The sequence below is a fragment of the Perognathus longimembris genome, chromosome 17, assembly GCF_023159225.1.
Source record: "Perognathus longimembris pacificus isolate PPM17 chromosome 17, ASM2315922v1, whole genome shotgun sequence".
In the NCBI taxonomy this organism is placed as follows: Eukaryota; Metazoa; Chordata; class Mammalia; order Rodentia; family Heteromyidae; genus Perognathus; species Perognathus longimembris.
In genome coordinates, this window is record NC_063177.1 from 49,431,836 (window position 1) to 49,456,787 (window position 24,952).

Consider the following 24,952-nt stretch of genomic DNA (forward strand, 5'->3'; position numbering starts at 1 on the left):
AAATAAAGAAGAATTTCTGTAATCTCAAGCCATAACAAATACTCCAGGGGTTACACAGGGGAAGCAGGCTCTCAAAGAGTACACCTGTGCTTACCTTACCACTTTGTCTTGCAGAGCAGGTAGGTAGCCTGCAAGGGGAAACCCACTATCAGCCATTTGAAACAACTAAAACTGAGTAGTGGAGTTAAGAACTCCTGGATGCTATCTAGAAAGACAAAACAAAACAAACAAACAAAAAAAAACGGCTTTTTAGAAGGTGAACACAGGTGCATTCCATATTTGCAGCAAGCCTCCAGTGCAGGGAACAGCATGGGAGAAAGGGAATTGTGAGCAGCTCAGTATCTGCTTTCCCTCTTCCTTCTCCTTGCAGCCTCCCCAAACTCCCAAGAGTCATTTAAATAAAATCACACACATCCATTATTAAAAAGACAATTTCAAGGAGACCAGAAAGATCTACATGATAAAACTTCAATAGCAAAAATCAACTGATGAATAATTACAAAAATTAATCACTTAAGATGAGCTATCGAGCAACATTTCCTGGGACAATTTATGTATTTGTATTGAAAAAAAGTCTAAGGAAGTTAAGCAATAGGAAACAGGTAGAATGTCTTATTAAGTGTTAGAATAAAAAGTGAGTCCAGTCACAGTCCAGTTCAGTGGTTTACTTGAATAAGAAGAATGTAGTAGCCCTGGGTAGCATCACCAACAATTATGATTGTGTGTGTCTCACCTTCCACCACATTGTACAGGTAATATTTATAGAAAGAGAACATGGCGTGGCAAACAGAAGAACCCTGATTGGCTGCTGTTGGCATTTGCCTTCTGCAGTCATATTGCCACAGCTTTCATCCTGTGATTGGCTGGAACTTGAACTGTTTATAATTGGCTGAAACTCCATTGCTAAGTTAATAGGGTACCTACTGTTAGGACAGATTGCAATTTGTTTACATAATAAAAGCATCTTATTCTTCACTAAGTTTGTAAGATACTTTGGGCCAAACCCAAATAGGAGGGTTTGGACTGAAGGTATCCATAAGTTTAGGCTAAAGGAAGCATGAGTCTTTCACAAAAGCAGAAAGCTACATGGCCGGTAAGCATATGAGAAAATGTTCACATACTCTAATAATCAGGAAAAAGGTTTGGTAGTGCCACATCATCTCTACTTCCTAGATTTGGGGGAAAGAATAGGCAAAACAAAAGGTCTTTTGATACCAATTGCTGACAGTGAATGACAGCACTCGTACACTATGGTGAAGGAAAAAAATCAGTTTGATTGCTAAAAAATGGATTAAGAACAAATCTTACAGCTTTATAGGCACATTCCAGCTACACACTGGGAGGTATGAAAGCAGTTACAAATGAATTAACTGAAGTATAATAGATTCTATGGAGAAAGCGACTAGTGTAATTGTTTAGAAAAACTAAATAAGTCAAAGCCCAGCAAAATAAGGAAAAAGGTACTTGCAAGAGGGAAGGGTGGGGCCCAGGGAAGAGAGTTAGAAGAATGAAAGGGGGAAGAGAGTAGAATACAGGCAAGAATGCATTGCATATACCACAGAATTGAGAAAAATAAGGGAAGGGGTGAGGCAAAAGGAGGTGTATGTGAAGATGTTAAAGGGATGGTGTAGATTAAGGTGCATGGCGTACATAAACTGCTTTGACAAATGACCAAAAAAATGCAATACATAGCCTAAAATTTTTGTTTAAACAAAAACGAAGGCAGAGGTGGATTGGGAGAGGTGAGTGAGAGCCTTGCTCAGAAAAAGGCCGTAACAAGCATACAAGAGTCCCCTCAGAACGTGGCTTTTATAGTACTGAACCCCTCTCTTCACCTCCCTGGATGGATTGTGCTTGAGCCACTCCAGCTCTTGTTATTGGTTGAGACCCCAGGGCATGATGGGAACAAGAAGCATTGATCTTGAGTGGGAACGCAGGGCACTATTGGAACAAGAAGGGTGACAATGAACCACATGCCATCTGCCACAAGTTATGTCTGCCACTATTTATCCTTAAGTACCTAACACGTCCCTTTTCTCTCCCGCAGACCTCATCCCCAGTCTGAGTGGGTACCAAAAAGACACAGGCCTTTCTGATGGAATGCCATCGTTCATGAAAGCACAGGCCGTTCCGTATGTTCTTCGGTTGCATGGCCTGTGACTTTGTGGAACTTTCTCTCAGACTTCAGCGTGTCTCCCCAAGAGCTGAGCCAGCTCAGAATGCACGGGACACCTCACTGGCAGCCTCCCTGTGGCGGGTGACAAAAAAGAGCCATGCAGAAGTGCCACCTTCCACGCAGGAATCTCTCCACATCTTATGAACAATTACAGTTCTGTGGGTGTGGACCTTGATTTCTCTTTCATAACCCTAGGAAAGTTTGGTGTCTTGTTTTTTTTCCCCCCTCACATTGAAATCAAAATAGGTGGGACAGGTTTTGTTTTATTTTACCTAGTTTTCCTTCCTATGTGAGATTTCTGGCATTTAGCCTGAGCAGTCTGAGAGTCATGAAATACATGTAGTGTGGAGAAAGGAAATAAAACTTTTTTTTTTTTTTTGGCTACGCCTGTAAACACTCCATTGCACCTAGCAGAAAAGTTGTTCGTGACCGACATCTAGGCCAAACAGGTTTAGACTCAAAGGAAATAAAGAGAGCTCTTGTCTTTCCTGTTAGGTCGAGTGATTTCATATTACTGAAAGGAGGGAGATTTCTGTCCCCAAGGGCTTTCCCCAAGGTGGGCTGTCCCAGGTGAAGCAGTCAGGATTTACTCATGCCAAATCCCAGAGAAGTCAGCCAGGGCCCTCCTTCTTCACTAGACTCTCACAACAGGTTTTTAATCTGTAAATCTTTGCCAGGAAAATAATAACAGTTCAGTGACTTCCTGTGTAATTTGTCCTTTCTCTTTCTCTTGATAAGCGGCTTGTGAGCAACGAGAGCCGATTTTTATCAGAATGGATTTATAAGCTGGTGGTTAATGCCATATCAAGGTGTGATTGGGGTGCAGGAAACAGCGCAGTTTTATTATTATTTTTTTTTTTTCCTTTTTCTGCCTTACTCACTCTCCTGGGGCATAAGACTGAGTAACACAGGTGTGTCTGATCTCCCCAGGGGGTTGATTATCACCATAACCACATCCTCTGTAGTTTCCTTATTGCTATTCCCTCCCCCCTTCTTCAGGTTTAGATACAAAGAAGGGATTTAGATAATTGGATTGACTGACAAAAAACTGTCAGCCCGTCTGCACAGTGACATTCCAAAAGAGACTATCTATTTTCTACTGGTTCAGTCCCCAGCAGCCTGATGTCACCAGACTAAAGACTTCCAGGAAGAACCTGGCTCCTGCAGTAGTGGCTGGTGTTTGCATTTCCAGTGCCCTTTTCACAGGCAATTCAAAACCTAAAACTAAAAACACTGGCTTCTCTGAAGAGAGATAAAGGGCACAAAGTTTGCAGGCCACCTGAGAAACACACAACCCTTTGCCAGGGATTTACGACGATGACCCATTGGGGAAGTTGACTGTGAGATCGAGATTTACTTAATATGTTGAATGGAGCAATAGTTCATGCCACTCTTGTAATGAGTTGAGAAAGGAAGAGCCTAAGGCCAGAGATTGTTAGCCAAAGGCCCTGTTTACTTCTGGGATGATTTGGTAGCTGTCTCTCAGATCATCAGTATTTTTATTCTGTTTCCCTCAGAATATGAGACTTTAATCACATTTGTGTTCATGTGTGGAGACTTAGGACTTTTCAAAGTCTGGTAGCTCATTCGCAGTTAGCTTGAGAGGATGAGTGGGGTTGGGAACGGTGACATTGATAAAGATGCACAATACTCATAAATTGATACATTGAATTAAAACTTCTTTTCATAATGGTGCAAAGATAATAAAAACAATAAATCTTTTTAAAAGTCTGGTTCATTTGCACATATGACATTGCATGGTCTTTTAGAGGTAAAGCAAAGTAGAAGATTAAGGAGAAAAAACAATGCCAGTGGAAATGCTAAAGACAGATCTCTCTCCACTATGAATGAAATTTTAATTTTAGTCTCCTTAAATATGGGAGTATCCAGCTGTGGAATGCTTCCAGTTTTCTTCAGCAGATAAAAATGCATTATTTATAGTTTAAGTAATTTTTCTTCTAAGAAAATGATGCTTTTTCCCCCTTTTAACGAAATAGATCCTAATTTGTTAAGAATTCTTGTCTGATCTTTACAAAATAGGAGGCTGTGACTAAATTTGGAGACACCCTGTGTGCTAAATTCTAATCTAGGAACTGGGCATGCATAAGTTGAAAGGAACTTTCTGTTCACACCAATTTAGTATTCCGGTCATTTTGATATTAGAGCTGAGATTGGGATTAGAGGAATAGGCTTAGGTTTTTGTTCCAACAGACAGTGCCAGGACTCTTACAATAGCAATTGTGTACAACTCAGAAATATCCTGCTTGCAGACTCATTTCCTGGGTACTTTTATAGACGGATGTACAATGACATTGTGCACTAGCTTTATGAAGTCTCAAGGTTTGCAAAACCCCGGCCAAGCATTGGTGAAATCACATAAATCAAAGCAACAAGGTTGATGTTGAAAGACTACTTGATGATTTGGCCTCAATATCTGTTGTTGGAGCCATTTTATGTTAACTGTACTCCAACCAAATCAGATTTTCTGGTAGTCTCTTGTTCATGTTTTTCTTGTTCTAGGAGAATTCTTGCACTTCGTGCTTTTCTCATATGCATACAGAAGTCCTCTCTACATAGTAAGAGCTCTGTTAATGATCTTAATAGACAAGTAAACCCTCCTTTTCCTCAAAACTGAGTTTTGTTTTCCTTTGTGGACAAATTAGCAATGACAATAGTACAAATCATTTTTAAAAATCCACCTATTTATGAAACATAAATTGTAAGAAGACTGATCATAGGAAGAAAAAAAGCTACCCTTCTAGCTGACAAAACATTCAGAAAACATAAATCACATGACAGTACCATGGTAAGAAGACAATGTCAAATTCTGCAGGAACAAATGGGTCCATGCAGGTGGCAATTAGAAGCCCAGAGGACAAATTTCTCTTTGTACTCACAGGCAAGAAATAAAACTAAAATAGAGGTAATATTTAAGTTAAACTAACTGTTGTGTGTCTAAACTTGATGGGTAGGTTCTGGGACTGTTTATGGTAGAAGAAACAGAAAGGTATACATTTATTTCACTACATGAACATTGCCACTAAATATGGCGAGCATATTTTTGTAATGAACATAAACAATTTTACAGTTTATCTTTCTAATTTTCCAGTAAGCCCAGGTTATTGATGGTAAAATGACTCGATGCAAATACATATTAAGTTTTCATTTATTTTTCCTGCAATATTCCTGAACACCTGAATGAAACATTTCATTGAATGGAAAGTTAATCTACTCAGGCCCTGGATGCCTACAGCATTATAAGAAATTGGACACTTTTTTGGATTTAGTAAACCACACAGGAGCATTGTGTCAAAAAGCAAGTATATAGACTGAATCTCAAAGCCCAGAGCTTGATTCATAGTTGAAAAATTTGAGTCACTTTGCTTTAAATTTTGTTTTCATTTGAATAGATTCCAATCACTGCCTTACTCAGTGTTCACCCACAGCTGAATGCACTGTATAACCCTTTGGACATAAAACTTTAAAAGTGACATGATTATTTTTGCTGATAGATGTTCTTAATGACATGAATCATACAAATTCTGGTCTCCGGAAATGTATCCAAGTACAGCTGGAGTTTTATACAATATAGTTAACCATCTATGTTGCTTCTGTGTTATTTCTTCATTGCCTCTTTTGTCTAAGCACACAAACAGGAAACAGGCCAAGAAATGGATGGAAAACTTTTAAAGCTGTTTGTTTTGGTGAGCACCTCCATTTTGTAATTGCTTTTGATTGTATATTCATTTGTATTTATTCAAAGGAAGATAAATAGAAATCTTTAAGATTCAGGGTCACCTGGGCACTGGTGGTTCACTCCTGTAATCCTAGCTACTCAGGAGGCTGAGATCTGAGACTCACAGTTCAAAGCCAGCCAAGTCAGGAATGTCCATGAGATGCTTATCTTCAGTGAATTCCCAAAATGTCAGAATTGGAGCTGTAGCTTAAGTGGTAGAGTTCGAGCCTTGCGCAGTAAAGGTCAGGGACAACACCCAGGCTATAATACTTAAGAGATCCTCCCACTGAAGAGTTTAATTCTTGCTTCTGAGGGAAAAAAGTTATATAATAGAAATTTAAGTGAAGAATATAAAGAAAGAACAATTTAAATAATTGTGGAAACTTGCATACCTTGAACAGTGTTCTCTTGCCTTGCATTAGATAGGAAGTGTAGTGTGCACTGAATAATACTTATAAAGATGTATATAGATATGGCAGTGTCTCTTCATCTTCTTACCTACCACATCATTTAAGAAGTTATATCATTTATACTTACCAATAAATATTATGTTCATGTGAGCTTAAAAAACCATTTCCTTAACTAAGAGGTAGCTGATTGAGGAAAGATATTAAAGGACACTTCAATAATCTTGTCATAAAAGTTGCTGTAGGAAAGCACCAGTAATTTCTAACCTGTGTACCATTATGTGTTTCTGCAAGCAAGCAGCATTGTGCCAAGTTGTCTCCCTACAAATAGTCACAAACAAGTCAGAAATCAACTTCTCTATCAGATGATTGTATTAATTGTTCTCTTTGTGTGTGTGTAAATACCGACTACCAATATTCCAATGACTCTGATTGTATCTTTGTTTTACCTGCTCTGTAGAGTTGCTCTGGATGTCTGTTTGACACTGGAAAGTTTTCTCTAATCAACATTGTCTACTTTAGCTCTTCCCTGAGATCTCGCCTGAACGTCACCTCTGTAGAGATGAAACCCATCATAGGAAAGTGGACTTCTTTGTTTTAACTTTTTCTGTGTTAAACTCAAGGGAGAGGAACCACTTTTTGTTGACATTACTCCATGGATGTGGCTCCATCCGAACTTGCCTTGGGCTAGGAGGGAGGAGACAGCATGCCATGACTGTAAATGAAGAAAAATAAGGGAAATTAAGCAAAGCATCCTGTTTACTTTCATTTTGGAAAGCTGAGTAGAACAACCTGCTAAGCCACAGCCTTGTTTTTGGACAGACTCTGCATTTCATTAGCAAAAGGTGGTTTTTAAAAGCACCTTTTTGCAAAAATAATCACTGGACATGAGGACAAAAATTGTCATTTCAGGGACCATTCCTGGAATAGGCAGACCTCTTAATTTATTTTAACTACTTGAGTAGGAATATTTCAAAGACAGAGTCTCTGGGTACCTTGGCAGCAAGATGAAACTGGGCATTAGTTGTATCTTAAGTTCTTTCCTTGGGGAACAACCGCCATGGGCTATAGTCATTCTTTCAGTAGGTCTTAATATGAGTAACTGCAGATTATTGTGCCTTTATAAACAGCCTGGAGTTATTACAGATGAGGACAACATAGTTAGGGCTTTTATGTGGAAATTTATGGTAGAAATCTGCTTAAAATATGTAATCTCTACATGTGGCTGGGAGTGTCAGCCGGAAAAGCTAAGTGGGATGTCTGCCTTTACCCTATGGCCACTTCCTTGGGGCAGCACAAAGAGCTTGATTTCAGTCTATAATGAAGAATCTAGTGAAGAAAATATTTGAGGGGTGGAATAGGGTGGATAATGTTGAGGGTCACTAGGTTTGGTTCAAACTCAATGTTAGAATCAAGAAGAAGGGTTGATTTTCACAGAGGAATTTTTTTTTTTTTTTTGCCATTCCTGGGCCTTGGATTCAGGGCCTGAGCACTGTCCCTGGCTTCTTTTTCTTGCTCAAGGCTAGCAATCTGCCACTTGAGTCACAGCACCACTTCTGGCCATTTTCTGTATATGTGGTGCTGGGGAATCGAACCCAGGGCTTCATGTATATGAGGCAAGCACTCTTGCCACTAGGCCATATCCCCAGCCCCTTCACAGTGGAATTTGATATTATGAATTCATATTTCATTTTGAGTTTGTGCCAGAAGTAGGGCTAGAAGTAGGGCTAGGTCTCATGCTCTTGCTTGTCTTTTTCACCCAAGACTGGTGTAGTAGCAGTTTAGCCACTGCTCCACTTCTGGCTTTTCTCTGGTACATTGGAGACAGGAGTTTCTTGCCTTTGCCTTCCTGGTATGACTTTCCACCTCAGCCTTCAGTTAGCAACCTTGTGAGTGGCTAGAATTACAAGTGTTAAATCATGTTTTAATAGAGTTACCCTAAGACATATAAAACACCTATGAAGCAGGGAGCACTAAATTGTCATTGTACTATGACTTTAATACAGAATGAGTTGAGATTGGAGGTAAACTGAACATGTTCTAGTTTAGACCACAACATACCCATGGCAACTAAAGGATGATACAACCAACAGTTGAGAGGGAAAATTATAAGGATATTAGTGGGGGCTATGGGAGGGCAGCACATTACTAGACCAGGGAATCAGAAGTAAGATAGGTCATTTTTGAATCCAAAGAAGGAAATAAGTACAACAGGAGAAACACTATGACAAGCCCCAAGAACAACTAGTGGCTATCACACGCGAGACCAGAGGATGTCCTAAAAACATTAGAAGGAACATTTAGAACACAGCTAAATTAGTACTTCTTTGCTACACTTGGGCTTGGCTTAACTTGACATTCCATTCCATGAATGTGGTCTTTAGAAACATTAAATACATCAGTGTAAGAACCTGTCCTTCATTTTGTTTATGAGAGATGTTTTGGGCAAAGACAAAACTTAACCAATCACCTAACTACTACTGAATCAAGAATTTTAACTTCCTTTGGTGAGGAGTTTTGATGAAATAGAACTGTCATTGTGGGGCCCATGCAGTCAACTGTTATTAAATTCCATCCTCCTAAATTAAATGTTAGTAAATAAAACCTTATCTTGAATCACTTGGCTCTGCTTATGTCACAAAGCTTCATGACTGGCATTAGAAGAGATGGAGAAGCCTGAGGAGAAATAGCATTGACTAGAGCTTCCTCCATAGATTTTGGAGTTGGACTAAGTGAGCTATATTGACATTTCGTACCTCAGTGTTGTTCTATAAATGTGGGGAAAATTCTCCAACATTCTCCCTCAGACAATAGACTGTTTACTTGTTAATTCCTTCAATTTCCAGCTGAGACAGTGTCCTCAAGACTCAATCAGAAATCAGAAACTTTAGGTCCTGATATTGCTGCTGCTCCTTTACCACAGTATCTAATCTTGGCCAAAGAATGTACAATACCTTCTTTTCACTGACATAAATAGGGATGGAGTAAAAAAGGTAAAGAAATGAAGAAATAAAAATATCTCCTCCTTAAGCTGAAAATTGCAAGGCCCCAGTAGCACGTGCCTATAATCTTAACTACTCAGGAGACTGAGATCAGAGGATTGTGATTCAAAGCCACCAAGAACAGACAAATCTGAGAAACTCTTATTTCCAATTAAACACCAAAATGCCAGTACTGGATGTATGGCCCAAGGGGCAGAGAGTACCAGCCTTGAACCAAAAAATGTAGGACAAAACTGAGGGGCCCTGAGTTCAAGTCCTGGTCCCAAAGAAGTTGAAAATTATCAAGCCATTTTAAAGTACACATTTAAATATGACTATGTTTGCAAGTAATGACTTTTAACTCCAGTCGCCAACATAATAAATACAACCATAGGAATTTAGACATAGGAGAAATTTGAAAATTCACATAAAGCAGCGAAGTGCCTCCAGGCTATATTGTCTATACTTTCAATCAAAGCAAATCCTAAGTACAATATCTTTACATCTAGAATGATAGCAGTTCATATGGTGAGCAGTTAGCAGAGGATTAATTTTAAAAACTATTCCCACTAATTAAAAAACAATTCCACTCTCCACATCTTAGATCCCTCTCTGACATCTCCGTCTCCTGAGCAAAAGGGCTAAATCCTATTTACATTCAGTTTTTATCCTGACTTTGTTTTTAAATGTTGAAGTAAGAGTAATTTGGTTTTCACTCAACAAACACATGGTGAGGGGCCTGGTTTTCTCAGAAAACCACCCAGCTCATCGATGAGGGTATGAACACTGAAACACAATCTAAGCCCTGCCTTCCCCTACAGACTCAATTTATAGCACTGGACATAGAAGAAAAGTCTATTCTTCAGTAAGTGGGTACCCTAGAAAGTAGGAAGACATTTATTAAAGATAGAGGTTATGTTCTTTCACCATCACATGAAGTTCTATGTTTTGATAAGGAACAATGACCATTTGTGACTGTCTTTGATACTGATTATTTGACCAGCTAGACAGGTTATGGGGAGATTCAATTTCTCTGATTTTCTCCAAGGTTTTCCTGATTCTGTCAAGTTTTCCTGATCCCTGCAGAAACTTTGCCTGTTAAGTTTGGACTTAAATATAATTGAAAAGAAAATAAACACTTCACTTCTCAAAAATAAATAAGCAAATATATGTACTGACTGTGCATTTGAAATTCTCAACTTTAAAATAAGACACATTGAAAATAATTGTCAGGTCTGTCCTGTATAGATAATGCCATAAAAGTGTACCCGTTGGTGGTAAGACTCCTTAGGATGTAGGCCACGTTAACAAAAGAAGATTTCACCATTTTTAATACCTACCATATGCCCGTTACAATCCATCTTGAAATGAGCTAGATTGAATAAACAGTGGGACAAAACTTGTCTTCAGCTCTTGTTTTTCCTAGGAACATTACCCAGGAGTAGAATGTGTGACTTAGTTTCATGTGTGTGCAAAGCCTGCATTAGACATTGCAGAACTCACCAGTAAGGTCAGCATAAAACAAAAGCAAAGCAAAGGAAAAAAAAACAACCTTTAATCTCCTGAACTTAGAAATCCAGCTCCATCCCACTTTGACATGTTCTTGCTTAGTGCATGTTTGCTGTTTTCAAGAAATTTCCAGACAGGATGATGTCATCACAACATTTTTAAAGGTATTTTTATAAGCGCTTATAAAATAATTGCAGCTTATTGTAAGTAAACCAGTAAAATGGAAATTTAAAGAAGAAAACAAGATCATGGAGTGAGTAAATCAAATTGTAAAAGATACTTGGCACATACATGTGTAATATAAAGGTGTGTGTATGTGTGTTTATATTATGAGGAGTTAGTAGAGTAGTAATAAAAAATTATTCCTACTAATTAAAAAAATATTCCACTCATCATACCTTAGACCCCTCTAGGACATATCTCTGTCTTGTGATCACAATGGTTAAATCCTATTACTAGTATATTTGGTTCTTAGCCTGATATCTTTCTTAAATGTTCAGATATGAGTGGGGAAAAAAAACCTGTAAGTAGAGTGATAATGATAGTGGAAAAGTGAGTGACATGATATGTCAAAAATCACCCTGGGCTGCGGAGAAGGAGGTCTGTGATACAAATATTGTTATTATTGGCTGCCTGGTCACTAAGAAGGGACAACCCAGGTTAAATCACTTGGATATCAATTTCTTGAGCTATCACACAAAAGATGCTTTCGTAATAATTGCCCATCTAGGTTGGTTATTTTCAATATTATCAGTTTTTGCTGTTCTGTTATTAAAATAGCTAATATTTGGTGGTTAAAATACATACTATAAATGAGAAAAATGTCCAGTTGAAATTAGGTACCTCAGTATAGTGAACATCATTTGAACATAGTGAACATCATCTCTAATTTCTAGACCCATGGACTTAGGTGAGAAAGGACTTGAAATCTGAAGAAACGGGACCTGAAGAAATGGGAAGATTGCATTCTAGGCTTTCCAGAAACTGGTAAGGACTAGCTGCTTTGGAATTGCTGTTGATGTGGCAGTTGTGCAAAATCATTACTTTTGCCATGGGGTCCAAGGGAAGATTTAAATTTTTGCTCCAGTAACTCAGGAGATGTGTGTATGAACTTAGAAGAGTGTGTGTGTGTGTGTGTGTGTGTGTGTGTGTGTGTGTGTTTATTGCTTGAAATGAAACCCAGGACCTTGAGAATATTAGGCTAGCAGGCTACACTTGAGCTACACACCCGGCCTTTAACCCAGAAGCATCCTTATGAAGTAAAGGCCTCTACCAGCTCAAGATACAATGAGAGGAAAATATACCACTGGCTAATCAAGACTGCCTCAGCCCCATTCTTCCTATCAACATATCTAGTTGCATATTTGAAACTTTTATTCCCTAGCATCCTGTGGCTTGAACTTGGGTCCTGGTGCTGTCCCTGAGGCTCTTTGGTGCAAGGCTATCCCTCACTCTATCATTTGAGCAACACTTCTTTCTTTTTCTGAACAGTTTGATTGGGGATGAGAGGCTCCTTCCTGCCTGGGCTGGCTTCAAAACCACAATCCTCCGATCTCAACCTCCTGAGTAGCTAGGATTACAGGTATGAACCGCCATCACTCAGATGAAACTTTTTTGACTGTCCTTCGTTCTACACCAATGAATCACCTCCTTAAGAATGAAAAGACCAAAAACGCCATGAAGGATTGGGTTTCTTTTATTTTGGGAAAAGAATTGAAACCTTGCAGCAAGAGAGCCTGACTTGTTGGTGGTGCAGCTGGTATTTTGGGAAAAAGAGTGTGGGCGGGAGCTTTAGGACAACTCTTCTCCTCTTGTGCAAGCTTCAGCATGGCACTGTGCATGAAGGTCCAGTGGTGAACTGGAAATCCCCACCTGCCTCACACCCAAACATATTCTTTCAGCATGCCTCAGGAAGAGTGAAATCATACATAAGACATAGTCTGTCCTATCTCTCTCGTATCAGAACTCCTCTAAGGAATAAGTCTCAATCCCAGATGTTTGTTTGTTTTCTTAGGATGATGGCATGTACACTCTCTCAAGTGTGCACATATTTTTCACTTCTACTGTGCCTCCAACAGAAAGGAACTAAGGAAAGATCATCTGAGTGTACCTTGCAACCTCTCCCAGGTATTCTTGCTGGTGCCACAGTTGCTGTTTGCCTCTCTCTTCCAGAAATTCCCTAGAATTTTCACTTTCAGATGGATTCCTTTGCTTCAACATTTGGGATCAGAAATGGACTGCCGTATTCTCTCTCTCTCTCTCTCTCTCTGTTTCTGTCTTTCTGTGTGTGTGTGTCTTGGGCCAGGCCTTGAATCCAGAGCCTTGAACACTTACTTGGCATTTTCTCTCAGGGCTACAACTCTATCACTTGAGCCACAGCTCCTCTTACACACTTCCAGAGTTTCCCTGATTTAATAGGAGGTAAAAGTCTCCAGGATTTGTCTGTCTTGCCTGGCTTCAAGCGTCAATCCTCAGATCTCAGCCTCTGGAAAAGCGAGGATTACAGGGGTGAGCTAGGGCCTGTCTTATGGTTGCAGTATTTTTTAACTACCATTTTGGCATTCATTTATCAGGCCTGCATCACACAGAGTATGAAATTCATTATCTACTCTTGGGAGGAATATTTGAAATGCAGGAAGGCTCAAATACTGGAAACACATCACCTGACAGGGCCACCCCGCCCAACATTGAAGCAGCCTGTGAGAGGCAGGGCTGTCCTTGTGTAAAGGGAAGAAGACTTCACGCTCTTGTCAAAGGAGCCACACTGATTTGTGGAAAGTCAACCTTTAAATGTGACCATGAAATACATCATCTTGGTCAATTTTAGAACCTGCCACTTAAACTTTACCATTTATTTGCTTGGTATTTTGAAGCAATGTGACCAAATGGCAAATCTGTGACAAATTTCCTGGAAACCTTCTTTTCGAGCAACTTTTATTGTTATTTTCTGAAATCAGGTTAGCCTGTTGGATGGGAGTTAACTGTTATGTCTGAGCTGTGCTTCGGCTTTTCTGCATGGGCCAGCTAAGCTTCCTCAAGCAAATTTGCTACAGATTTCATCTTCAGACTCAAATAATTTCAGCATGGCAGGAGGATCAAGGAGGACGGAGTGAGTAGATAGAATTTCACATCTCCATAACTGGCCTTGGATTACAACACCGGAAATGCCTGTCCTCCTAATGGTAACTTGATTTGTCTGTGCATAAACATGACTCTCCAACTCACTGTATTGGACGTTTCTCATATTATCCCAAATTCTCATTTAGTCTTACAAATACTATCTGTTAAAGTAATAAAGCTGTACTTTGTACATAAGTCATTTAGATCTATTATTCATTAATTCTACCCATGTGACAGCTAATCACTGAAATATAAAACAGATCAGTGAACTGAATATTCAGACTTGTTCTTTCTTAATGCTGTCTTTTTTTTTAAGGCAGGTGAAAAATTATTTTGTAGGACTGTGGCACACTTTAAGTCTTTATGTTCTGTAAATTTTATAAAAATCCAAAAGCTACGTGAGACAGATGCTAATCCTGATAACCATCAACTATTGGCTTCTTAGAAGAATTTCAGCCCATGTACTCCCATGACTTGAAGTTAATATGGAACATCGGAGCTTAAACTTTGGATTGTTTAGATTTTAAGCAACAACATGTTTTCTTTGGGAAGTTTTTCTAAACAAGGAATGTTTTTATTTCAATAAGATAAGTAGTTGACTCCAATTTAACCATCAAGAAACCTGAGCAAGGTCTTACTTCATGGTATACTCTTATTAGAAGAGCAATTATTCCTCTATTCCCAAATTCTTACTTTTGGAGCCTACAGTGTAAAAGTACTCCAATCTTGTGATATGACTTTCTGAAAGAACAAAACTATTGTATTTCCATGTGAGTATAATGGTAGATGAAGGTAAAGCATGGACTGAATGCAGAAAGCCAGGTAAACTTTCCAGGCAAGCATATGGAGGGATACATTGGATGGAAACTTGCAAAATTCCATACAGTTTGTTCAGGCAGGACCCACGGTTTTAAAATGAACAGTGACAGATCAATTTTTAATGGTAACTCTATTATTTTTCTCTATTATGAATACTACTTTTTTACCAGACCATGAAAATTGTGTTGACATTTGAAAAGCATGTGATTAATTGTAGCAGAACAAACATTCTGAGTGGAGCCACTATTGAGGAAGGTGAGAGCAAGCAGAAGCCAATTGTAATGTGGTTGGCACACTGTTCCCCTGCCCTTTTTTATTTTAATCCACTAAATGTGAAAGATCCTAGGTGTGCCAGTGATGAATTGATATACATTCAAGGCAGAAACAGTTATGGCGATGCCTTTCTGAACACAGCAATTCATTCAACTAAAATCTGAGTCCATTTCAGAAATGAAATCCAGCAGCCAGATAATTCTGAATTGCCAGCCCCAAGCCAAAATGGCCAAATGATGTTTACAGCTCATAATTTTCAATATTCTCTCAACTTTGCTGAAAGATTTTGGACTCAAACATTACAAAGCAGTCACTGTGTATGCACAGTCACATGAGAATTTTGGGTTAAAATGCAGCACAATCATGCCACTTAAATATTTTGAAAGGAGAAATAGAACTTTTCTTATAAACAAAGAGATGGCTTCCGTAATAGTGAATTGACCAGATTAGCTAGTTGACAGTTATCAGCCATGTAAAGGCTCCTCTGATTCCAGAAACCTGGATCAGTTGTCCTCTTTCCTTTGATATTCTTGTTATATTTTGACAGCAGGGTTCTGAGGTTGGAAATTTAGCCAGGAAGGATAGCACATGGAAATAATCCATTCGGGAATCAGCCTTAAAATTTTAAACGTATAAGCTTGATGCTAAAAAACCACCCTAAATTAAATGATCTAGAATATTCCTGGTTCATAAAATCCACACTCAGATGAATTATTTGAAGAAGAGAGTTTTTGTGAGTTATTTGAAGGCTGGGTCAATTTCCTCAGAGACAAGGAAAACTGTTAGGGAAGAAGCATGAAAGAACCTGGACCAGGTTCTTTCACCACCAGCTTCGAGGGCTTGGTTAAGAATATTAAAGCTTCCCCTTAGCCTTTTCATAAGAATAGACTACGTTTGTGATATTTACTCTCAAACTGGGCTATATGAAACTTTCATATATAAGACTACTGAGCATCATGGAGATAATACTCAAAATGGAAAAGAAACTAAGCTTGGAGGGAGGGATTTACAAGAAGAAAAATAGAATGGTGAGGAAAGCACACTTGAAGGCATGGATCATTTTTAAACACTACGAGGAAGGTTAAATCATTGTTTACAATGGCGTTATTACCTTCAAGTAGTTGTATAAAGAAGTTTCAAGTCAATATGCCTGTTTTTGAGTACAAAGCATCTGAGCATTGCCACCCCGTCCATCATTCTCCTTTCCTCTCCTAACCACACCTATCCCTTCAAGTTCTCTGATTCCATCTTCACATAAGTACAGGAGACCTTTAGTCTATAGGTCTCAGTTCTACTTACAAAAATCATTAAGAGTAAAGGATGAGCCATGTGTTGAAGAATAAGCTAAGCACTGTGGTGAAAAACAGGCTTGAGACCTGGTACAAAAGCTTGAGCACTGTTGACCAGTATTTATCAATTCGTCCTACCAGCTGTTAATGACTAACACTCTTTGGTTTTTTTCAATTCCACTGTAGATAGATTAGAGAAAGAAATGGGAGGTAATTTTAGTGTTGTTAGGAAGTTAATGACTGGGCTAATACAATGCTAAAAATAAGGAATTCCAAATAAAAAGAAAAAAATCCATATTTCTGTCTGCATCTTATTACAACCTCATGCTGTATGATCATGAATAGTTCATGGATGATTGTTCTCAAGAGATATTTTCATTTTGTATCTCATTTAATTGTTTAATGTTTAAGTAATCAGACAAATGGGTTTCAATTCAAGCTGACAGTTTTTCATTACAATGCATCAAAGCTATCCTAGATTTTTTTCAATGTATCACTTTTCCTGGACTCTGTGTGCTATTTTAAAATAGCTCAATGTCCTTGTCTTCAATGCTGGCAATAAATAAAACTCTTCCCTCTCAGAACCTACTGTGAGGAAGAGCCCCAAGTTCATTTGATAGCATCACAGAACAATATCCCTTGGTCCAGCTAGTTAAATATCCACCACTTCTAATGGGTTTAATTCTTACCACAGTTGCAGGAAAAAGACTGGACCAATGCGATGTTGAATGCTCTCTTCTTGTCTGAACTTTCAGGATGCTGTATTTTTCTCTTTCTATATAGTCAGGCCTCTCTGTGTTGCTCTTCCCCCCCCCCCCCCCCAATGCTTTTTAGCATATCCTCTGGAGAAATGAGAGATGGAGCCTGGAAACTCACCAGGTTTATGTATGTCAGAGCCTGCGGTTCACAAGATGGCAACAGATGACTATGTCTTATCATTATTACACAATCCACAGGACCAGAACACCAACCCCGCCCCCCCCCCAGCTCATCTGTGGCCCAAGGGAACACAGGAGATGGAACTTTGGTGGGACACATGTCACCGAGGTTTCAACCCCCATTAACTGTGCCGTTGTTGTTTGTGATGGTTAAGCTGCGTGTCCCACCGTGTGCCACATTCTTGACTTGTACAAGGGCCCATTAGTTAAGTAGCATCTGAGTTCCTGTGAGTCATTAAAGGCACCATGCTTGGAAAAATAAACAGAGAGCATGCGGCAGAGATTAGAGTCACTGGCTGGCAATGAACTGTGTGAGGCTTTCATAGAAAAGGCCCTTTCAGTGATTCACCCCGACCCCTCCTCCTATCAATACATTAAGCACATCTCCTCTATCAATGTACTGCAATAAGTTCACCTCACAATGGTAAAGTACTTGCCTCCTTTCTGAAAACACAAGCCCACAAGCCAAGCACGCTCCTGCTCCTGTAGCCTGCCATGCTGAGACAGCTTGGTCTATCACAAAAGAAAGGAACTGGTGTATTTTAACTCCTCCATGACAAAATGGAAGGACCTGGGAAAAGGAACGTTCAATGAAGTAAGTCAGGCCCAGAGAGACAAAGGATGTGTGTTTTCCCTTATGCGTGGATGCTAGATTTAACTTACAAACTCATAAGTAAATACATTGGGTGGTATGCAAGTGCATACAAATGTATTAATTACAGGACGGTAGATTCAAGGAATTAGAGAAAGAGTAAAATTCCTTAGGAAAGTCAAAGTTCAGCAAAATAAAACACCAGGAAATGGATAGTGGAGAATGGTAGGGTAAGGTCAAGGGGGAAGGGATAGACAAATGAAGAGGGAAAGAAGGGGAGAAGGCAGTCAAGAATCCCATGCATGTACTACAAAATTAAGAAGAGCAAAGGGACAGGTGGGGAGGGAGTGACACTGACCAAGATGCACTGTGTTCATAAAGTTCTTCATTAAATGGCAAACTCCTTTGTACAACTACAAATGATTTTTTAAAAATGCATGTCTTAAGGATTGAAGAAAGGAGTTGGGCGAGGAATAAAGGTGGGACAGGTATTTCAAAACTTTCAGGAAAGCTTATGAAAGCAACTTCACAGTTTCAAACTAGAGATATTTTGGTGGGGTATGTGTGGTGGCGGTGGGGAGTTAATCTATTTTCCAGAATCTTTCTACTTATGTGTCTGCCTAACCTTTCCTTCTTGCTCTTATTCTTCATATGTTTTTCCTGATGACTTTCTTTTCCATTCTATACGTTTTATGAACTTCAATTGCTAATCTTCTTTCTACCCTTCTTTTCTATCCTTTCGTCATGGCCGTCTTAGTCTCTCCCATCTATTATTTCTTTGGACTCTTGGCCCAGGCATGGCATTCTGAATCACAGAGGTTGGCACAGAAAGTACATAGCGATCTTGCCAACACACCACCTACCCAATAAACGGATTTTTTTTTTAAAGCAAATTCCCTCTAGCCACCATAGAACATAGGCATTGCCAATTTTGTAATTGTTAAGCCATCGAATGGTTAAATCTGGCCTGAGACATAAAGAAAACCCAGCAAGATAAATGTTCCAGGTTGAATTTAAGGGAACTTTTTTTTTGGGGGGGGGGCGGTTCTCTGTGTACATGTAGCTTTGGAGGCTGGGTTTCAATCCTTGATCCCCTTTAGCAATTTGGCTCATTTTCTGTTTGTGTTTCTCTTTTATAACTTTTTTTTTTTTTAAGGAACACAATCCTACTTTTCTTCCAGGAAGGGAAGAACAGGAGGGCTCTAGGGCAGTGCTGGAAGGACTATAGTGAAAGTTTCACTAACATCTTCACACACCTTCTCCCTCACTCAGTGTAGATGGGGTCATGACCATGTGGTCAAACAAGCCAGGGTCAGAGGGGAGAAAGCAGATGAGGAACGGCCAACTTACAGATTCCACACCTTCTTTCACAACCTGTTTCAGCACAAGTTGATTTCTAAAGGCTGTGCTTTGGTAAACACGCTCTGCATGACTTTTGGCCTAGGAGAAGTGTTTTGTAGGAGAGCATCTGCCATCCAACATGGTTTTATTGAATATCCCTCCCCCCCCCCCCAAATCTCCTTGTTGTTTTTATAATAATCCTTGCTGATATAAACCATGCTCCATAAAACACCACAATACATCTCCAGTGGATCGATCGCACCACCCGGCTGGCCCTAGCCAAAGCGCCTTAGGCAATAAAACCAAGACTACCAAAACACACACACACACACACACACACACACACACACACACACACACACACACCACAGCAGCCATTAATTTCCTCATCATGTGCTTTCTCTCTCTTTTTCTCTTTAAGCAGATTTTCCTCGTGTTGAAAGGAAACCTCTGGTCAAAAGTCAGCAAGCAGAGTTGCAGAAAGCTTTGATAGTCAGTGAAGTGAATCATGGCTACATATGGCGGTGGTATGCACCAATGGAGCCTCTTGCTGGGTGGACCTCCCTCTAAGAGCGACTCCCGGTCATCAGTCAAAGGGGCCCCCAACGAGTTGTATGCAGCCAATGGTTCCACTAACTCCACGGTGCCTGGGTCCCAAGTTGCCCTTTTCCATAGGTATTGCTAAAGCAAATAGCAGACGGTATTTACTGGGTGTGATGCTTTCAATCACATTAATCTAGCCAGTAAAAAAATTTATGACCAATAAAAATTCCACCGTGACATGGCTGATTGGAGGGTAGGCTGCTTGATGGAAATCAAAGCCACACCTCTCCCTCCAGCTAGACTCTCCCAAACTCTGAGAGGAAGTAGGAGTCGGGGAAAAGAGAAAGAGAGAACAATCTCTGGGGTTGTTAAAAGGAACTCAAGGGTAGATGGATAAAAAACTCTTAAATCGTTTAATAAGACCTAACTCTGGAGGGTCATTGACTGAACACCTACTTTGAAATAGTTACATAGGGCAAGTATAGATATCTCTTTGCTTCCATTAGAAAATTACCCTAAGTTCCTTCTAGTCCTTTGATTACATGGTCATTTGCTCCTAATAAGACAAGTCTTTTTAAAAATTCCTTCACTTATAGAGGATTGAGGAAGGTGCCTGGGTGGGGCCTCTGTCTCTGGATGTAGGCCAGTGAGGAATGTAGCTTCACAGACCTATCTTCTCCTTGGTTGGCTTGTTCATGGGTTACACAGTTCCCGAAGGGCAATGACTACCCTCTGTGAAGGCATCTGAGTCATCCCCATCTTCCCATCCATGGCAACCGTTCTCCTCAATCTGTATGGTTCTCAAACACTCCCCAAATCCCACTGCCCCATGGCTTTTCTTCCTGGAGAGGGCAGCTGATCCAATGATGTATTAATGATCACAGACCACACACAGCAAAGTGGATGTTATTGTTAATGAATTTATGTTGGAAGTCTTACCACTGGGAGAACCTGATTAGCTAATTGTGGTTCATACTTCAAGTAGCTTATCCAATAGCCATTATCTCCATTCTTTCTTCGTAATAGAAACCCCAAATTTAATCCATATGGCAATGTGCCCAGCCAAACGACTGCAACTCCTTTATTACTAAGAGTGGCCAATAAGTCGTAATTTGAAATTAACATGAGGATTTTCATAAAAGTCCTGTGTGAGCCAAGAAGATAGTGGGGACTTGAGCCCTTCCACCTTCCTCCAGCTTCTTTGTATTTCCTGCTGAAAGTCTACCAGGTGGGCTGGAACTAAGATCCTCTGCTGTGGTGTAAGATGAGCTGAAGGATGGAGCCTCCTGCTTTAAGGAAGAAGGACCAAAGGCATGAAAAGAAAAGAGAATGTGGTCCTGCTGTCTTGATCCACTATGTGACCGACAGGGTACCTATTACCGAGTCTGTTTCATTTTCAGAGAGAAAGAAATTTAGGGTAGGCAAGGAGCTATTATTTTTGTTTTTTGCCATTCCTAGGACTTGGACTCAGGGCCTGAGCACTGTCCCTGGCTCCTTTTTTTTTTTTCCTTGCTCAAGGCTAGTACTCTACCACTTGACTCACAGCACCTACTTCTGGCTTTTTCTGTATATGTGGTACTGAGAAATCGATCCCAGGGCTTCCTGCATGGTAGGTGAGCACTCTACCACTAAGCCACATTCCCAGCCCCAGGAGCTATTATTTTCAAGTCTTCACACTAGACCCTAATCAGAAGTAAAGTCCTAGAAACAGAACAGGTATTGAATGTTTACAACCCTCTGGTTTCAGCAAATTAGCACTCAAATCTCCACCCTGAAAAAAGACAATCACGTTTAAATTTTTATCTTTCTGGTGATAGCTTCCTCCAAATGCAACGCTTTCCATACAACATCTGTTTTTATTGTTTTCTCTTTGTGCTGGTACTGGGGCATGAACTTAGGGACTTGCCTCTTGCTTAATTTTCTCACTCAAGGATAACTCTCTACCAAGTAAGTTACAGCTCTGCTCCCAGTTATTGCTGGTTAATTGAAGATGAGAGTCTTATAAGAAAGATCAAAATATTTCTAATATTGACCTCCATTATCACTACCATTATTACTCTTAATATAAGAAATAGTTGGGGCACATGTATCATTAGTATAAAGTATAGAACTTTCAAGTTTCTGTTCCTACTGCCCCTATTCTCAAATATGCACGTGCACACGTGCGCGCGCGCACACACACACACACACACACACACATCAAGACTTAAAAAAAAGTTCTTATCTAGGTCCTTTACTTCTTGCCTCTCTGGCAACTTTAAAACTATTGCCTTTAAGAAGAGGTGAGATAATGAAGAAAGAATTGGGGATTCATGAAAAATCTACATACAGGTATCTTTCGATTAGAATTTGGAAAATATCATTTATATGAGAGTTGTTTTACAGGAGCATAGAATATTTTTTTAAATGGATGCAAACTTGAAATCCATTCCTACTCATCACTATGTGACTTTCATTTGGACTACTCATGTGACGTTGAGTTTTAGCTAGATTCCCTGCTTCTTGTGCTTGTAGAAAAACTGGATCACTTAGGTGGTGAAGTACTGAGCCCTAGAGCCTTTCACGTCAATTCCATAGGAGTCTACTGACTCTCATTCTCCACTCATAGTTTTTGTTCGTTTGAATGGCAGGTAATCAAATTCCTGTTCTTATCAGGAAAAGCCTTTGCCACAGGGAAATAATCAGCAATCTGTTTAAAGATGACAGAAAGGATGGGGAAAGAGTAGAAGAAAGAGGAAAATAAAAGAAGGAAAAGGAGAAGGAAGAGGTAGAGGAAGAAAATGAGGAAGAAGAGGAGGAAGAAGAGAGGAGGAGAAAGAGGAAGAAACGGAGGAGCAAAGTAGCCAAGATGCACTAGAAACACAAACATTGAAGGATTTCACTTTGTTTGCACTGCCTGGACAAGCCTAATGAGTGGTTCAGCCTGGCACCTTGCTGCTATCGGAGGGAGCGTTTGAGAAGCCACACCCAGGCCTGGGATCCTGTCACAAACCATGGCCTCTTACAATAATTGTTCTCTCAACCTTTGTGTTTCTTAAACCTCTGACATAGGCAACAACTTGGGACAACACCCCAAATTAACCAACACAGTCTATAATGAATGTTTTCAGGCCTGTGATTTAGGATGGAAGACGCTTCACCTCTATAACATCTTAGATAATTTTGAAAATGTGCATGTGCATTGTTTCAGAACAAGAAATGAAAGCGAAGAACGTGTGACAAACTTCATCCAATGATGTTAGCCAGTTTTCATGGAAAGTGGTCCTACCTGAGAACATACAATAGAAAACAAAACTGTGTGTACTTATTGTTGAGGGGTTGGCAGCCTTCACAGCCTCAGAATCTGAACCTACCTCTCCCCCACCCCCCAAACAAAAAAGTTCCTATTCAGATTTTTTGTGTTTGTTGGTGTCAGCACCAGGGCTTGAACTGAGAGTCTTTTAGCTCACACTTAGCTTTTTTACACAAGGCTTTCATTCCACCACTTGAGCCACAATTCACTTCTAGGTTTTAAGAGCTTAATGGGAGAGAAAGAGTCTCCAGGAGTTGTATGTCTAGTCTGAGTTCAAACTGGAATCCTTGGATCTCAGCCTCCTGAGGTGCCTTGCTCTATTCAGATTTCAAATGACTCCCCTGAACGTGATATTGGATATTTGGAGCCCAGGCACCATGTGTTTGATGCTACTTGGCATTTGGGGAAATGGCCTAAACCCATTGCAGGAGAGGTCTTAGATTCAGATTCTCACTAGAATTAAAAGAGCTTCAGACCAGCCTCTAAAAATGTTAAATCATTTAAATAATTTGAAAATATTTCTGATTATTGAATGGTAATAGGAATCGTTAATTTAATTCTCATCAACGTGGAAAGACAGATGAACTTTTTTGCTTATCTATAGAAATTAATAATTAATTGATTTTGTCACTCAGGGATTGAATTTAGGACCTGGCATTTGGCAAGACATGCAATTTACCACTTCAGCTCTGCCTCTGGATTTTTCTTTTTTTTGCTTTACTTTCCTTGCTTTTATTGAATATTCCTTTAATTGGTTGTGTTGCTTGAATTCAGGACCTGGGCACTGAGCCTCTTTGTGCTCAAGGCTAGCACCCTACCACTTGAGCCACAGACCCCTCCCAGTGGTTAATTGGAGAGAAGATTTTCATGGGGACTTTTCTGTCAGGGCTGGCTTTGAACCTAATCCTCAGATCTCATCCTCCTGAGTAGTAGGATTATAGGGATGATCTACCTGCACCCAGCTAACTTTCTTTGATTTCTAAAGAGCATCATGTTCTTTTGCTGAACTAACCTTGGAACTTGATCATACTAACTCTACTTCTTGAATAGCCAGAATGAAAGGTGATCCTCATTATAGCTGGCTGGTTTTTAACATAGGATCTTGCTAATTTCCCCCCAACCTAGTCTTTAATAATGATCCTCCTATCTCTGCCTCCAAGGTATCTGGGATTACAGGAGTGCCCTACTGTGATCCATCCAAGTTACTTTGGTGTTACATCATAGCTTTGTTCAGAACCTTCCTCCATGTTAAATGTAACCAGACCCACCACAGAAAACATTTTTGGTGTTTCTAACTCAGTGTGATATGCTTGAGGAAATTTCCATTCTCCAAACCTAAATCTGTGATAATTCCAGAGATTATCCACTGATTTCAGAAGGTGAGGGTCTCGCCTAGGGAGGAAAAGACAAACAACTGAACCACTATTAGTCATGCCATTAGAAAGCAAAGGGCAATAATTATTTCGTCTGGAGGTCACCTGTCACCTGTGCTGAAAGCCATCTTCAACACTTCCCAAGTTCAACCCAAAGCTGACCCGCAGCCGGGTGGGCAAACTTCACGTGATTCGGGGGCCCCAACAACCACAAATGCCAAGTTTGCCTCTGAAATCATAGCCTGGCCTTCATACACTGAAAGGTTTGCCATCTTCAGCCAACGACCCTGACCCCTGTCATGCTAGCAGATAACAAGCTTGCCCACAGCAATGATTGTAATACTCAAGTGAGCGTTTTCTCTTAGTAAGTCTGTTCTTGCACTCTGGTACTTCCAGAAACAACACAGCTGCAGGAGTGCAGAAAACAGATGAAGATTTTGAGAAAATTGTATTTCAATTCTTGAAAGCATGGATCTATCGAACGATCACAGAAATACAAATTCCTGCACATTTGGACCGAGATTTACTAAGTGCCCCCAAATGATCATTAGTATCACAAAAAG